At 39.4% G+C, this 5985-nt stretch overlaps 1 non-coding gene across 1 annotated transcript; it reads right to left on the reverse strand.

Annotated features, from left to right (window-relative positions):
• Nucleotides 1-5187: 5187 nt before the first annotated feature.
• On the reverse strand, nucleotides 5188-5270 carry trnal-uaa (transfer RNA leucine (anticodon UAA)). The gene has a single exon. It is a non-coding gene; the product is annotated as a tRNA-Leu (tRNA).
• Nucleotides 5271-5985: the final 715 nt, after the last annotated feature.

The following is a 5985-nucleotide window of genomic DNA, read 5'->3' on the forward strand; positions in this document are numbered from 1 at the left end:
CTGAGGTGTCGTTTGGGTTCCAAAGTGGAACATCTGTATTTCGTTATATCTCTATTTTCTCTCTCTACATCTACATTTTGTCTTCAAAATGTAGATGTAGAGAGAGAAGCCTTTGCTCACGTTTCACCTTATGCCTTGCTGAACTGAACTTTAAGAACCATTCCTGGACTTGGAGTTTGGGAATTTGCCACACACACACTATGAGTTTAGTTTTTGGGGTTAATGTTTAAGGTTTAACATTTTAATTCTAACATTCTAACATTTTTACTTCTATTTTTCTTATTATCATAAGTAGCTATTAATAAAGTAGTTTTTAACACTGAATCGTGACTCGGTGTGTTTCTTTTGTTGCTGGTTCATAACAAAATTGGGGGCTCGTCTGGGATATTTTGATTTTTTAGTTTTCATGGAACAATATTTGGTCTACATTGGCCTTCCCCAATATCAACATCAGATATCGTAAGAACAACATTCACATCATCTACCATGGCCACAACTGCACTTCTCTCATAATAAGGTTTAAGCATGTTTACATGACAGAGTTGTGTTTTCTTGCATCTATCAGGTGTTTTGATTACATTGTTCAAATCAGTTAATTTGGATTCAATAAGAAATGGTCTGGTAAAACAAGCTCGTAATGGGTTGTTTTGACTAGGGAAAAATACTAACACCTTTTGCTCCACTGCAAATGTCCTTGGCCGGACATGTCTATCAAAACATGCCTTCATTGTCATCTGGCTGGTTTTCAAATTCTCTCTCGCCAGCTGGCAGACCCTTTCCAACTGAATTTTAAATTTTTGGACATAGTCCAATAAACTCAAATGTACTTCCTCATTAACCCATTGTTCTCTGAACAATTCTAAAGGTCCTCTGACCCGATGTCCAAATACAAGTTCAAACAGACTAAATTCTAAGGACTCCTGTACTGATTCTCTCACTGCAAACAAAAGCAAATGAACACCTTCATCCCAATCCTTTGTGTTTTCAAAGCAGTATGTCTTCAGCATATTTTTGAGAGTAGAATGAAATCTCTCCAGAGCTCCCTGAGATTCTGGGTGCTATGCAGGTGATACATTTTACTTTGCTCCAGCTCATAGACTAGTTGCTGAAATAAATTAGACATAAAATTACTGCCCTGATCAGATTGGATTTCTTTCGGCAAACCAACCAAGATAAAAAAAATTAAAAGAGCCTTTGACGCAGTCTTGGCCTTAACATTTCTAAGTGGTATTGCCTCTGGAAATCTAGAAGTTGCACACATGATGGTTAACAAGCACTGATTCCCAGATTTACACTTTGGCAATGGGCCAACACAGCCCTCAATCACCTTCAAAAAGGGTTCACCAAAAGCAGGAATAGGTTCAATGGAGCCACAGGGGGTCTTTGATTTGGTTTACCTACCATCTGACATGTGTGACAGGTTTAACAAAGCATCACCACATCTTTTCTCAAACTAGGCTAATAGAATTGTTTCAAAATCTTCCTTACAGTTTTATTCACACCAAAATGACCACCTAAAGGCATACTATGGGCCAGGTTTAAAATCTCATTCCTATAAACTTTAGGATCCACAACCTGATGAATAACTTCCCATTCCTCATTAACAGGGACATGAGGAGGTCTCCATTTCCTCATTAACACTCCATTTTTGACATAATATCCAATTGGCACTTTCTCAATCTCATCACTTGAGAATGCTTTTTCTCTCAATTTAGTAAACTCAGGGTCTTTAGTCTGTTCCACCATAAATTCTTTCCTCAACAAAGACAAATCTTTATATTCAGGCCCAATACAAGGATTTTGATCCTCCAGTGAAGACAGAAAAGTCTCAGACAAGTCATCATAATTTTCCTCCTGTTTAGGGCTGTCACAGGGAACAACATTAGGCTGCGCAGGACTATCGGACTTGGCTAATTCTTTAGCTCTAGCTCGAGTCACCGCACAGGATGGGTAAACATCTAGATCATTCTCAGAGTCATCAACCCTTGGTTTGGTCATTAACCATACCACAGGGACAAATTCTCCATCTGCAAGGTCATTCCCCAATAACAAAGAAACTCCTTCCATGGGTAAACTAGGACGTATCCCTATCTCGACAGGTCCTTCTACGAACTTTGACTTTAAAATCACCTTGTGCAAAGGGACAGACATAGTGTCACCTGTAACATCTCGCAATAGATTTACCTTACCAGTGTCAGTTTCTTCACCAAAATTTAGAACACTGTCCAGCAAGAGAGATTGGCAAGCCCCAGTACCTCTAAGGATTTTCACTGGCACCTGGGGTGACCCATCATTCAGTGAAACAAAACCCTCTGATACATAAGAACAGAATTCCTTTCTCACCTCCAGCAACTTTTCAGCCTTTACCTCTGGCAAGGACTGATCTTTAACAACATCCCCAAACCTTTTTGATTTTCTGGTTTAATTACTTGAAAACAAGCATTGGGCATGGCCTCCTTCCTTTTCTTCAAAAGGGCACAATTAGCTATCACATGACCTGGTTTCTTACAGTAATAACAAGTACGCTTAGCAGGTTTCTCCAGCACTGGCTTCTTTTCATCCTTCCCTTTTTGATTACTTCCCAATTTAATCTCCGGTTTACCTGGATTGTCCTTATAACTCTTTTGAAAGGTTTTAGGTTGTCCCCATTTGGATTTATGGGTTAAAGCGTACTCATCTGCCAACCTAGCAATTTCTTGTAAAGTTGCCACTTCCTTCTCATTTACATATGTTGTTATTTCGGCTGGGACACACCTTTTAAAGTCTCCCACTAAAATCAATTCTGTCAATTTATCATAATCCCCAACTACGTTTTTAGCCATGCACCATCGTTCAAAACATATTCTCTTTCCATTGGCAAATTCCATGTACGTCTGATCTGCAGACTTCTTCAAGTTTCTAAATTTTTGCCTGTAAGTTTCCGGTACTAATTCGTAAGCCTTCAATACAGCTTGTTTTACCTTTGTATAATCAGCTGTATCCTCAACAGACAAAGCAGAATAAGCTTTTTGAGCTTTACCTTAAATCACACTCTGTAACATAAGAGCCCATCCTTCCTTTGGCCAGTTTGAACTCACAGCAACCTTTTCAAAATGTTGAAAATACTGTTCAACCTGATCTTCCTCAAAAGGAAGGACGAATCGAGCCTCCCTACTGGCTATAAAACCATCATTAGAATCAGAACTCTTTCGTTTCATTTCTAACTCTATCTGTTTTTGTTCCAACTCCATCTTCTTCATTTCCATCTGGGCATTTATCTTCCTTTGCTCTGCCTCTAGTTTCCTTTGTTCTGCCTCAGCCTCAAACTTCAGCCGAGTTTGTTCTTGTTCAGCCTCTAACTCTAGTTTCCTTTGCTCTGCCTCTAGTTTCCTTTGTCCCAACTTGAACTTCATTCGCATTTGTTCGAACTCTATCTTTGCTAACTGCACCTGGCCATCAGAAATCTCTGACTCACTCCCAGAAAACTGTTCTAACTCTTCCTCCTCCAACTCCTCCAACTCCACTGGTTGAGAAACCACATCAGAAATCAGTGGTTTAATCTCAGGAAACTTGGTTACCTCACTCACCTCAAACACTTCCTTCTCCAAATAATAGTCAACTCTCATTCTATGAATAACTGCCTTTTTCATAGACCGCTTTACTGCTTTAAGGTTTAGCCTTGTAGCAATTTTAACAAATCATCCTTTTTCGCCACCTCCAATCCCTCTAGGGTTGGTGACTCCAAAAATGCCTCAATATCCATTGCTGCTGGTTTCCACACGCACACCACCATGATCTAGCAGTAGATGCCAGTAATGAAGCTGCAGGAGCTGTGTCGTTGCAGAAGGGTGACAGTGATGATATTGACCATCCTGTAGCTTACTTTTCAAAGAAATTTAATGAGCATCAAAAGAATTATCCAACATAGAGAAAGAATTACTATCGCTTGTTTTAGCCTTGCAACATTTCGGTGTATATGTTTGCACTACTCAGAAACCACTGACTATGTATATAGATCATAACCCATTGGTGTTTCTGAGCTGAGTGAAAAACAAAAATAGAAGGCTGTTAAACTGGAGTTTAATTTTGCAAGACCTTGATCTCATGATAACTCACATTAAAGGTAAAGATAACATGATTGCTGATTGCCTTTCCTGATGTTAAATGGGAGACATGTATCCTTACTAATCTGATATTCTGTAATTGTGTAGCATAATAATTATTAACATTACTAACTGTATGCACGGTTAAATTTTTGGTTTGAAGAAAAAATTCTTCTTAGGTGGGAGGTGTTATGGACTAGGTTACTATTGGTGAATGTCCCTTTAAGATAGAGCATAGTGGTGTGTGTGTGTGTGTGTGTGTGTGTGTGTGTGTGTGTGTGTGTGTGTGTGTGTGTGTGTGTGTGTGTGTGTGTGTGTGTGTGTGTGTGTGTGGTGTGCTTATGTCAACAGAAGATAAAGGACGAAATGACATTTTTGGAGCAGTCAGTCTGAAGGAGAGAGAGAGGGAGAGACACACACCAGCTTGCTAGTCTCTATCGATGGATGGACAACAGTAACTGTGCCTGTCACTACAATCCACGTATGGATTTTTGGAGTAATCCAGTGGAGTCCACTTTGTCTTTAACCAGTAGAGGGAAACAGGTATTTGCTTGGATGGCCACGTCTCGGATGCTTTTTTGGGTGGCAGATACTTCGGAACAAGCAGTGGAGTTCACTTTGTTGTTGACCTGTAGAAGGAAACAAGTATTTGTGTGGACGGCCACGATTCGAGAGCCTTTCGGGGTGAGGAAGATGCAGTGGAGTGGTCACTGCCAAGTAAACACTGAGGTGTCGTTTGGGTTCCAAAGTGGAACATTTGGATTTCGTAATATCTCTATTTTCTCTCTCTATGTCTACGTTTTGTCTTCAGTCAACGGTGGTTGTTGAAGAAGGCTTTGCTCACGTTTCACCCTATGGCTTGCTGAACTGAACTTTAAGAACCATTCCTGGACTTGGAGTTTGGGAATTTGCCACACACACACTATGAATTTAGTTTTTGGGGTTAATGTTTAGGGTTTAACATTTTTACTTCTAACATTCTAACATTTTTACTTTTAGTTTTCTTATTATCATAAGTAGCTACTAATAAAGTAGTTTTTAACACTGAATCATGACTTGGTGTGTTTCTTTTGTTGCTGGTTTGTAACACTGCCCAATAATGAATTACCAGGAGTGGGGTTCGAACCCACGTGAACATCTGTTCATTGGATCTTAAGTCCAATGCCTTAACCACTCGGCCATCCTGGCCAATAGTCTCCATAAGGTAGCATAGAAAATGCACAAATACTTTTGCATTTTCTATAAAATGCAATTGTGAAGTGCATGAAATGTTCTGCTATGTCAAATCTCTTGACCATTCATTCCTTTGCCAAATGATTTAAGAGGAGAAAATTAAATCTTGGACATTTGTTTTGTGTCTGAGAAACAGCATTCAGAAGTTGATTATTGTGGCTTTTTATTTCTTATGCATAATGAGCTTAAATTAGGATGTGGAAAGGTCATTTATGCATAAGTGTATGTCTTCCTGTTGCTATTGCTGTCCTTTTGTTTTACAGATGTCAGTAATTAAGCTATTTATAATTTCTAACTTTCAGCAAAGCACACATGATAATCAGATGGTAATTACAGGAGTTTGATTTCAAACCGTTTTTAATCAAGAATTTAAATGAGGTGCAAAAGAGATTGTTGGAGTACTACAGCATCTTTCGTGGCCTCGCAATGACCCTCACTTCAGCCAGTGAAACATTTTCACCCTATGTAAGTACAGTCTAACAAAAACACTAAACGCTGGAAACACTCAGCAGGTCAGCAGGTGGGAAGAGAAACATTTCAGATCAAAGAGCCTTCATGAGAACTGGAAAAGAGAGAAAAAAACACATTAGTTTTAAGTTGCAGAGAAAGTGGAGGGCGGATGTATAGGCAAAGGGACATTCCATTGTCCCGTTCATCCCCACTCCCCATT

The sequence above is a fragment of the Pristis pectinata genome, chromosome 11, assembly GCF_009764475.1.
Source record: "Pristis pectinata isolate sPriPec2 chromosome 11, sPriPec2.1.pri, whole genome shotgun sequence".
NCBI classification, from domain to species: Eukaryota; Metazoa; Chordata; class Chondrichthyes; order Rhinopristiformes; family Pristidae; genus Pristis; species Pristis pectinata.